We start from the raw sequence: 12,147 nt of genomic DNA on the forward strand, positions 1-12,147 counted from the left end.
TTGCGACTTTGTGCTTGTTTGTAAATAGAGAATGAACCAAAGAGAATCAATTGTAAAACAGTAAATGCTTGGATAACAATCAATCAAATGGAGAGACAAGCAGGCACGACGGATTACAACGGGGGTAAAGGCCTGCGTTAACTACTCTTCACTATCTGCAAAGAGAGAGTACTACTAAGAGAAAAGAGGGGAGGGGGCAGCGTTCAAAGCACATCAGCGTGCATAAACACAAAAAAAGTTTTTACCTATCACGTACTTGACATTTTACAGCTTTTGATATTTGCTATTAAAAAACCAATGAAATTCACTGAAAAAACCATAGGTTATAGGCCATATATAGTTAGGAATTTGCATTTACAAAACCTTGAAAATTCACTGAAAAAACCATTGGTTATAGACCATATATAGTTAGGGATTAGCCTTTTCAAAACCTTATTTTACTCACACAAAACCATTGAAATTTCATATATAGTTAGTTCCACTAACTATATATCGCGCACCCGCAATCCACTGCTGATGATGTCACATATTACATCATTCATGACATGGTTAGTGACATCACTGATGACATCACTGATGACATCTCAAATGACATCACTGATGACATCTCAAATGACATCACTGATGACATCTCAAATGACATCACTGATAAAATCACTGATGATATCATTCATGTGATAATACCATGAACCTCTTCAGACTCTAATATAACCTTAGATACAATCAGTGTAAACAGACAGTCACAGACTGTCACTCATCCATGGAGTTACTCACACACCTAGTCAGTTATGCAAAAAATCAATCACACCTCCATTTTCTCAACTATACAGTTATACACACCTTACTTATTCAAACATATACTAACACATATTTACTTTACTCTCTTATACAATCCCTGATACATGTTCACAATGATCCATACAGCCACTCACACATTCACTGGCTCTTATGCACAGTTATTTATATATGTCAACTCTCACATGTACTGTGTTTTACATATGTACTTACTTTGACATGTAGCACTGAGATATCCATTCACTCACTAATACACTCATGCACAGTCAACCGCCCATACAGCTGTTTCCACATGCACTTTTGAACCCATACATATAGTGAATCAACTACTCACACATCTATGTACAGAGTCACACACCTCCCAGCCACCCATACACACACACTCAGTTTCCCATACAAATACTTGGACAACCAATGAATAACCCATACAGTTACTCATATAGCTACTGATCAACATATGCAGCAGTTTGTAGAACAACAGATATAATGATGCACAAATTAAAACAGTTTAGTCACTAACCCATGCACTCAGTGAGACACATTTAATCACTCACTCGTACAGTCAGTCATGCACCTACTAAATCCTTCATCCAGACACTTATACATCCACTCATTCTTCAATATGTAAGACATATTTTAACTTTACAGAAACATACAGTCACTGGATATTGTCATCAGTGATGTCATCAGTGATGTCATTTGAGATGTCATCAGTGATGTCATCAGTGATGTCACTAACCATGTCATGAATGATGTAATATGTGATATCATCAGCAGTGGATTGCGGGTGCGCGATATATAGTTAGTGGAACTAACTATATATGAAATTTCAATGGTTTTGTGTGAGTAAAATAAGGTTTTGAAAAGGCTAATCCCTAACTATATATGGTCTATAACCAATGGTTTTTTCAGTGAATATATATATATATATGAACATACACGCACCTATATGTGCATCTGTGGTTATATAAGTATATATTTATATATAGTATTCAATAATATTTAAATGTATTTCATTCAAATTATATTAATGTTAAATATTAAAATGTTTAGGATTTTCTATTTAAACCTATACACATTTTGCAAAACTATATTATTGTATGTTTTTTAATGATAGTGTGAAACTATATTTGTGGGATATTTTTGTATCTACCATTATGAGTATGGGTACATGATATTTTTGTTATCTATATTTTTGACACAATATTTTTGTATCACAATCATTTTTTTCAATATTGTGTCAGTGATCCGTAAGCTTTGAAGTACTGCAGGGAGTGGCAAATAAAGGGCTGCACTTTTAATGCTAGCCTTGCATAAAATGGTGTCTTATTCGAGTTTAATGTAAGTTTTATGAAGATGCTGAACTTCCAGTTTTGAATTCACCTGAAGCTGGTTTTAGGACGTGGCAGCCACTGATGATGACATTTTGAGGTTGAGTTGTGTGCCATCAGCATACACAGAGTTCCACGGTAAAGCTGTGTGTCAGGTTCCATCTGGAGAAATTCCTTCACTGCCAAAGAGGAAGGAATGGTATAAAGAAAAGGCCCACGTGCACCAGTGTGTGGTTAACCGTAGGATGTTGCAGGCAGGAAACAACAACCCCTTGCAGCACTTCCGCCTGTAGGCAGCGAGCTCTCACAGCTCTTAGCTCCAAACCCCACACTTCTCATCTGCATGCCCTCACACCAGTCCATGCCAGTGGCACGGGAATGCCAGCTCAGCACATTCAGTTTCTTATTGCCTCCTTAGCTGTTCCTTCTATTTGGAGATGCACCTGAGCCCTCCACGGAGTCCTACTACCCCTCTTTGTGGTTGTTGCCTGCTCTCTGTTTGTGGTGTCTTGCTGCCTTTCTCTTGCTCCTCTGTCACTTTATTGAATGCCTTTTGCCTTTTCTCTTCCTCCTTCTGTTTGCCTCTGTCCCTCTCCACCATGGCCGCCTCTTCTCAGCGTTAGCTTTGTTCAAGTAGGTGTTCTAGGCCTTAAATAGCAGATAGTGGGATCCAACAGGCAGTGTGAGAACCATGTGGAGTGGGGACATACACCCCGAAGCCCCTCTTCTTACCCCCTGCCTCTCCACTACAGGCGTAGTGTCTTTTCAGGTCTGAGCGAGAGGAGGCAAAGTTCTCCGCCAGTGTTAGAGGGGAGGTGGCACTTATACAAATGCTAGTTACTCAACACTACTTTATTCTTTTGAGGTCGGGTAACATGGGTGGGATGGTCCCTCATCCCCACAACCTCACTGCACAAAGCCACCCTGTAAAGAGCAGACCTGTGGAGAGTGTATGAGCAGCCCAGATGTGCCAGGGTAAAATGTAAGTAAACCGGGCCCCAGACACGCTTACCACATTTAGGTCTTGCTATTGGTACGTTTAGCTTTGTCGCCAATTATCGCATTCCATGCAACATATTGACGCGAGTGCTCTTCGGGCAGTTTTTAACTGCAAGAGTCTTGGCTGATGTTGGGCTTTGGATGGGGCACTATTAGCCCAGCTCTGCGCCTTACACCTCACACTTTACCCAGCTCCTTGCTTCCCACAAAGGTATGGACAAACTAGCCAATATTTAGTTAAACCTTCTGTCCCCAGATCTGCAGTCACCCCATAAGGTAAGTTGCTGTAAATTGTTCTTCTCTGTCATCAATAGCTGTTTGAGACCTTTTGGGGGCCGATCATTCCATAGTTCTCGGTTTCTTTTGACAAGATTTGTATGCGGTGCATTGTGCATCAGTATTCGGCATGCAAAGAGTTAATCCTAAAAACTGCGAGCACGTGCCAGTACATTTATATATTTAAACGAAAATGACATTCATCCTTCTTACTTCATATTAATTCGCGGATTTGAATCTTGTTTGGGACTTGGTGAGTGTGCACGGGGGGGGGGGGAGTGTCTTTTCAAGCACTTTTGCCAGGAAAGCAAAAAACAACAACTTCTCTTTTCACTTCCAGTCACAGAAGTGTTCTATGTCCGTCCTTCCTGTGCAGAAGCAGGGCTGGGTTACTGATCAAACCCCATAATCGACAGGAACTAGAGGTGTATAAGTGTCGCGGACGGCGCCATGACAAAGGTTGAATGTGAATTTGTGCCCTTGAGAAGAGGTCGGAGGCTGCACCAGGTGTGGGTGAGTATCACTCTCTGTGTTACGAGAACGAGATTACTTGTGCCTAGTGATGTTTGACCTGTGATGCGTGCTATCTATTTTTAACACTCACTCACTCACTCACTTTCTCACTCACTCACTCCTAAACTCACTTTCTCACTTTCTCACTCACTGATAAAACTAACAAGAGCATTTTTGTTTTGAAAATCTCAACACCAAAGTGCACCCATTTCTCTCACCCTTTCACTAGTGCTTGATGGTGAATTCATCACAGTCCTCGGGTGGGTGTGGTAAAACTTTAGGATTTAATGGCGCGCCGCCATTTCGAATGATGCTTTCAACTCTTCACCGCCAATGCAATTGTGGATAATGGATTAACACACACTATGGAAAAGGTGCCCTCAAAAGAGGCAATGTTGCAGAGTGACAGGATTTGATCTGAAGGGAACACGAGCAAAGGAAAGATGCTGGCAGGTGATTAGATGAGTGCCCACACTAGCTGGGTGAATTGTACGATGCTCCAGGCTTCTTAAAAGCACATGTCCTTTAGTGAATTGGCCCTTTAATAGTTGAGAGTATATACCCAGGGTGCGTGCAGCTTTCTGTACACAGAGATGGTGGTTCGGCAGCGAATGTTGTCTTCTGAGGCAAGGAGGGCGGGGGCGGGATGGGAGGGGGGAGGGGAGGAGGGGGATTTTGACTTGCCAGGCAAACGCAGCTGAGGGTACTGTGTTCCAGGGGTTGTCCCTGCACAAGTATCCCTGATTGCAGTGTGTGTGTGTGCGGGTCCTTTGATGCCCGGCCTCGCCTGTGTTAATTGCGTTGGTTTGCCTGTCTGCTTGGGGTCTTAGTAGACCTTATGCTGTGTGGGACACACCTGTTAGTGAGATCTTGTGTGAGTTAGTGTGAGGGTGGATGCATTGCTGAGAGCTCTTACGTGTGTTCTAATGGCTGCCGCTGGGCTGGTGATCTGTTATCCTGTCCCAAGGGTTTTATTGTGTGTGTAGCTCTCACAGTGGTTGTGGGGGTATTCAGGCCACCATTATCCTGGTGATCAGACTCACCCGCGTCCCCTGTTCCTGTGTTTCCATGCACCCCTGTCACTACCTATTTGGATCTTCCTATCCAGCTGTGATCTTCATTTTCTTGCATCGTTGCACATTTCTGCCGGGTGGACAGACTCACCTCATGAGGCTGGGCATCTTTATCGAGTCAGGGCATTCTTGCTAATAGTCAATCAATCAAACAGCACGTGTACAGCGCAGTTTATCACCTGAGAGTATCCAGGCGCTAGGCGGAGGTTTAAGTCATAGAGCCGGGTCTCGAGTTTCTTCCTGAAGCCTGTCAGTGAGAGTGATGCTCGGAGCACTGGGACAGACACTGCCTCCTTCGTATCATAAGTGTGGGTCTAAAGTTCCCAGCATGAAAAGCAATGGGAAAACCAAGAACTTGATGAAGCAAACCATTGGGACATGACGTCAGCGGGCATTTATCAAGTTCTAAACAACCTGTAGCAACAATCAGTGCAGGGCTTATTCAGTAAACATTTTCTTACAGTAGGTGCCTCGATTGGTGGATAAAGTTAGACTTTCAGAATGAATTCAGAAATTCTGAATCACAAACCAATACTTACAGTTTTTCACTTGATGACTGATTGCGGATTCGTCCATACACAGACAGAGGCCCGATTCACAAAAGTCATCTGAGACAAAATCCTAACTTTATGACTTTCAGTATTCACAATGGGCATTTAGGAGTACTAAAAGTAGGATTCCCAACTTTAGTAATCCTTAATGCATTTTGTGATTACCGAAAGTCGTAAAGTTAGGATTTGGTCTCAGATTACTTTTGTGAATCGAGCCATGGTATTTATATAGTGATGAATGAATAGGTGCTGTGGTGTTTAACAGTGAAACAATGCGGGGATCCAGATACCGAGTTTAAGTAATTTAGACCGTCCCTAGTTTAGAAATTGTTGGAAAAGATCAGCCTTGAACTGTGTTTTTCACTATTCAAAGGTTAGAGGGAAGAGAGTTTGAAGTGAGGCAGTTGAACGTGAGAGCGGCAAGTCTTTACCTGCCGGTGCATGCGTTTACAATTCCATGCTAGGCAGGAGTTTCTAACCACGCAAATATTTGCGTCACTTGGGGAGTGTTTCACAACTGAATCCACCCTGATGAAAGCTCAAGACCTTTTTAGGCCTGTCAGAGTAGGGCTGAAACTTGTTGGTTGATAAGGGTCATTGGACCATCAAATCCTACAGTCCCCTTCCATATTTTATTTTTAACTTTCCCCATCTTCTCCCCTAATAAAGGGATACCTTGGAGTGGATGAGGGATTTTTACACCCCCTACTCTCCTTTTTCTCCTAAGAGCTCCCTGAAACACAGTTGAACTCACCCTGACCTTTAGTCAGGGAGAACCTGGTGATGAAGCATGACACTAATAGAGAGTGTGAGGGTTATATATATTAACAAATTAAATCTTTCCTTTCCCATTTCAGGTTAAGTAGAGTCTAGGTGTGGCGAGCACTTCCTCTCATTGTGCCTAGTGTTGTGAAGTCAGGAGGGATCCTCTATAGGTATTGGTATTGTTATAAATGGCCTTGTGAACTAAACAATATATCTCAATTTCAATTCTGGCCGGTATTGGGAGCAATTGTAGGTCGTAATGTATCGTGTGGTGTGATCACATTTGCTTGCAGTGTGTATAAGTCTGGCCGATGAATGGAAGACCTCTTTTATTGCGGTTACTGATGAAAGTGGTGCATCACTGGAGGCAAGCTATCCAGGCTGAATGAAGGCTGATAGCCAGAAACCGGTCCTTGGATGCTTGATTCCGGTCTGGGAAAGACATGGCTTGGTAGTTCGGACTGGACTGTTCCCATGGGGCACAGGGTCAGAGCTGATTTGCATATAGCCAGTGTCTAACCCAGGGTGGTGTGGAGTGCAGAAAAACGATGGATTTAGGCCCAGATCCTTGTACTGGGGTGAATGTACGACATTGTTCTACATTCTGTCCATCAACTGTGTTTTTTGCAAATTTCACCCCAAGTGTGCTGGGTATACTCAGACGTGAGTCCCAGGCTCTCCACACCACTGGAGTCAAGCTATCAAGGCTGAATGAAGGCTGATAGCCAGAAACCGGTCCTTGGATGCTTGATTCCGGTCTGGGAAAGACATGGCTTGGTAGTTCGGACTGGACTGTTCCCATGGGGCACAGGGTCAGAGCTGATTTGCATATAGCCAGTGTCTAACCCAGGGTGGTGTGGAGTGCAAAAAAACGATGGATTTAGGCCCAGATCCTTGTACTGGGGTGAATGTACGACATTGTTCTACATTCTGTCCATCAACTGTGTTTTTTGCAATTTTCACCCCGAGTGTGCTGGGTATACTCAGACGTGAGTCCCAGGCTCTCCACACCACTGGAGTCAAGCTATCCAGGCTGAATGAAGGCTGATAGCCAGAAACCGGTCCTTGGATGCTTGATTCCGGTCTAGGAAAGACATGGCTTGGTAGTTCGGACTGGACTGTTCCCATGGGGCACAGGGTCAGAGCTGATTTGCATATAGCCAGTGTCTGACCCAGGGTGGTGTGGAGTGCAAAAAAACAATGGATCTAGGCCCATATCCTTGTACTGGGGTGAATGTATGACATTGTTCTACATTCTGTCCATCAACTGTGTTTTTTGCAATTTTCACCCTGAGTGTGCTGGGTATACTCAGACGTGAGTCCCAGGCTCTCCACACCACTGGAGTCAAGCTATCCAGGCTGAATGAAGGCTGATAGCCAGAAACCGGTCCTTGGATGCTTGATTCCGGTCTGGGAAAGACATGGCTTGGTAGTTCGGACTGGACTGTTCCCATGGGGCACAGGGTCAGAGCTGATTTGCATATAGCCAGTGTCTTACCCAGGGTGGTGTGGAGTGCAAAAAAACTATGGATTTAGGCCCAGATCCTTGTATTGGGGTGAATGTATGACATTGTTCTACATTCTGTCCATCAACTGTGTTTTTTTGTAATTTTCACCCCGAGTGTGCTGGGTATACTCAGACGTGAGTCCCAGGCTCTCCACACCACTGGAGTCAAGCTATCCAGGCTGAATGAAGGCTGATAGCCAGAAACCGGTCCTTGGATGCTTGATTCCGGTCTGGGAAAGACATGGCTTGGTAGTTCGGACTGGACTATTCCCATGGGGCACAGGGTCAGAGCTGATTTGCATATAGCCAGTGTCTAACCCAGGGTGGTGTGGAGTGCAAAAAAAACGATGGATTTAGGCCCAGATCCTTGTACTGGGGTGAATGTATGACATTGTTCAACATTCTGTCCATCGACTGTGTATTTTGCAATTTTCACCCCGAGAATGCTGGGTATACTGAGACGTGAGTCCCAGGCTCTCCACACCACTGGAGTCAAGCTATCCAGGCTGAATGAAGGCTGATAGCCAGAAACCGGTCCTTGGATGCTTGATTCCGGTCTGGGAAAGACATGGCTTGGTAGTTCGGACTGGACTGTTCCCATGGGGCACAGGGCCAGAGCTGATTTGCATATAGCCAGTGTCTAACCCAGGGTGGTGTGGAGTGCAAAAAAACGATGGATTTAGGCCCATATCCTTGTACTGGGGTGAATGTATGACATTGTTCTACATTCTGTCCAACAACTGTGTTTTTTGCAATTTTCACCCCGAGTGTGCTGGGTATACTCAGACATGAGTCCCAGGCTCTCCACACCACTGGAGTCAAGCTATCCAGGCTGAATTAAGGCTGATAGCCAGAAACCGGTCCTTGGCTGCTTGATTCCGGTCTGGGAAAGGCATGGCTTGGTAGTTCGGACTGGACTGTTCCCATGGGGCACAGGGTCAGAGCTGATTTGCATATAGCCAGTGTCTAACCCAGGGTGGTGTGGAGTGCAAAAAAACGATGGATTTAGGCCCATATCCTTGTACTGGGGTGAATGTATGACATTGTTCTACATTCTGTCCATCAACTGTGTTTTTTGCAATTTTCACCCTGAGTGTGCTGGGTACACTCAGACGTGAATCCCAGGCTCTCCACACCACTGGAGTCAAGCTATCCAGGCTGAATGAAGGCTGATAGCCAGAAACCGGTCCTTGGATGCTTGATTCCGGTCTGGGAAAGACATGGCTTAGTAGTTCGGACTGGACTGTTCCCATGGGGCACAGGGTCAGAGCTGATTTGCATATAGCCAGTGTCTAACCCAGGGTGGTGTGGAGTGCAAAAAAACGATGGATTTAGGCCCAGATCCTTGTACTGGGGTGAATGTATGACATTGTTCTACATTCTGTCCATCAACTGTGTTTTTTGCGTTTTTTTAGAATTACAGCAGCATCACTTGCAAATCACAGGCACGGGGAAGCTCTATAAATGTGGGCCATTTTCCTCCTCCACGTTGCCCGGGCCAGCGGTGCAGGATTGATTTACCCTCCTCCCCTGTACCTGGTCCTGGTTTGAAAGGCAGAGCTCATTACTGCAGTCCAAGGAGGCAATCTAGCTTGGTTTTCTCTTTCATGAGGATCCGATGATCCAGGGCTGCGGAGATGAAAAGCTGTTGTTCTTTTGTTAGCTGATAACTAGACAGCCTGAAAAGCAGGAAGGGAGGTCGAGGAGCAGGTAGGATGCTCTAAGCACTTGCCTACCGAGGCTCTCTGGGGTTGTCTAATTTAATGGCCCGAGTGTGTGTGTGTGTGTGTGTAATGGGGAGAAAGGAGGCAGGGTGGTTAGGGTTGGGGAGAAAGGGATATGAAATACCAAGTCTCAATCACTGCCTTTAGTTAAAAAAAAAACATACTGGCACTCGCAAAACATGCATTAATTTTAAATATGGCCGGAGCAAAACAGAAAAAGTATACAGTAATTTGCTGGCTCTCGTTAGCCCTCATTTGGTTCACGTTAAATGGTAGATAACTCTTGATAAACTTGCATACGAATACACTGTGCACTATTTCTGGAATCAAATTGCATCAAGCATTGATTTGGTGTTGAAAAAAGCTAATGGGAAAAATCTATTTTTAATGTACTGCAGCCATCCTCACCCAAAAAAAAGAAAAAAGCCAGCGAGTGGTGCGCGCGCGCGCCACTGCAAGCATATGTTTTGAAATATCGCGGCTGTCAATCCGCGATAATTTAAAACATATGGCCTCTGGTATGCGTAACAGACACCAATAGGCCATAGGCGGAGCTACGCGACCGCCTATGGCCTATTGCTTGTTCTGTTAAAAAACGGCACGCACACAAAGGCCAATGAGAATGGACCTTGGAAATAACACGCACGAGCTGCGTGGAATTTCCAGGTCCATTTTCAAAACGGCGGGAAAAGGACTCTAAAATGCCCAGGCTGGAGAGGACTCAACTTCTGAACGGGGAATGGGCTCTGATGATGTTAGACAGCACAGCAGAAGTAACAATAACTCGCCAGAACATGATGGAATTTTTAGTGACAGCGGCGTTGAAGGAGCTTATCACAGTGGAAACACCTGATACTAAGGTTAAGTGTCCCACACCAGTTATATGAAATAGCACTCCATATGGAGGGGGACAAACCCAGGACGGTGTAGGGTCTCTTTTGGGAGAACCAGACTTTTGGATACAATATTGTTTTAGCTGAAAAAGATTGGCCAAATGTAGAAACAGTAATTTCTGAGAAACAAAAAGGGTGTGTGGAGGGTCAAGGGGAATGTTTAATGACCTGTCTGCTCACTCCCCTACAGCAAGTTACAGAACACACAAGAGAGCAGACCAGGTCTAGGGGGTGTGTACTAGCAGCGGTGACCGTGTGGCACCGTGGTGGATGCGTGAGAACATGATGTTGAAGACAAAGAGCTGTTGCAACTAAAGGCTAAGACAATTCCCATCAGACCACCCATGTGGTGGAGTTTACGTCATGTGGGACTTGCTAGTCTTACCTTCCCAAGTCCGACCATGTAGTGCCGGTGTGGGAATGAATATCAAAAGTATAATCATGATGTGCATCCTAAAGTGATGTGAAAAATGTGCTGTGCCCAAATAATAAACAGATGGATAAAATGAACTACCCTGACCTCAGAAAACGTTTCATAAAGAGGTCGGGTGTCAAGATTAAAAACACGCCCAGTAGCAGGACTACCTTATGGCGCTGTGCAGTATGGTCTGTAATGTGGTCGACATGTTTCAGCCGTTAGGGCAACTAACCCGGCTTTCTTCAGGACCTATTGATAAAGATTGGCTACTGCAACTGTCTACTAAATATTTGTGTGAAGAGAATGACAATCACAAGAATGCCCCGGGAGTAGAACCTCCACTTCCGCTCGTTCTACTCCCGGGGCACCGACGGATAGAGCGGGGCCTCATACTCCCGAGCGGTTGCCGGGTGAGGTGAGGTCATCACCCACACAAAGCTGGGAAGAAGATATACCTCTTTCCCATCTGTGGACACTTAAGTATACAAGTTCCTGATATAAGTGTAACTTTTCTAGTACATTCTTGTGATTGTCATTCTCTTCACACAAATATTTAGTAGACAGTTGCAGTAGCCAATCTTTATCAATAGGTCCTGAAGAAAGCCGGGTTAGTTGCCCTAACGACTGAAACATGTCGACCACATTACAGACCATACTGCACAGCGCCATAAGGTAGTCCTGCTACTGGGCGTGTTTTTAATCTTGACACCCGACCTCTTTATGAAACGTTTTCTGAGGTCAGGGTAGTTCATTTTATCCATCTGTTTATTATTTGGGCACTGCACATTTTTCACATCACTTTAGGATGCACATCATGATTATACTTTTGATATTCATTCCCACACCGGCACTACATGGTCGGACTTGGGAAGGTAAGACTAGCAAGTCCCACATGACGTAAACTCCACCACATGGGTGGTCTGATGGGAATTGTCTTAGCCTTTAGTTGCAACAGCTCTTTGTCTTCAACATCATGTTCTCACGCATCCACCACGGTGCCACACGGTCACCGCTGCTAGTACACACCCCCTAGACCTGGTCTGCTCTCTTGTGTGTTCTGAAACAGTAATTTCACCATCTTTCTCTGTCATCGTTCCAGAGTCACTTAAACATTCATATGCATAGGAGTGGGCGGTAGAGCTATCTCCTGCATTATACCGCCATCATGTAGGGTGGGATGCTGAGTCACCTCACCATATAATCTCAGTAAAAACTACTCCAACTCCACAGAGACAGTAGCCATAAAATATGACATAAAAAAACAAGTCAGGGAGATCTTAGTTCAACTTGAATATCAAGGTG

The 12,147-nt window shown here is 44.6% G+C and overlaps 1 protein-coding gene across 2 annotated transcripts in view; it reads left to right on the top strand.

Annotated features, from left to right (window-relative positions):
* Positions 1 to 3,739: 3,739 nt before the first annotated feature.
* The window catches only part of LOC147726121 (endonuclease domain-containing 1 protein-like), a 30,390-nt gene continuing 21,982 nt past the window's right edge, over positions 3,740 to 12,147 (top strand). For both annotated transcript variants that reach the window (XR_015309265.1, XM_086960226.1), the window contains exon 1: positions 3,740 to 3,914. The gene's annotated coding sequence lies outside the window, so the exon portion shown is untranslated. The remainder of the gene's footprint in view (positions 3,915 to 12,147) is intronic.

Source organism: Lissotriton vulgaris, chromosome 3_1, assembly GCF_964263255.1.
Source record: "Lissotriton vulgaris chromosome 3_1, aLisVul1.2, whole genome shotgun sequence".
Taxonomy (NCBI): domain Eukaryota; kingdom Metazoa; phylum Chordata; class Amphibia; order Caudata; family Salamandridae; genus Lissotriton; species Lissotriton vulgaris.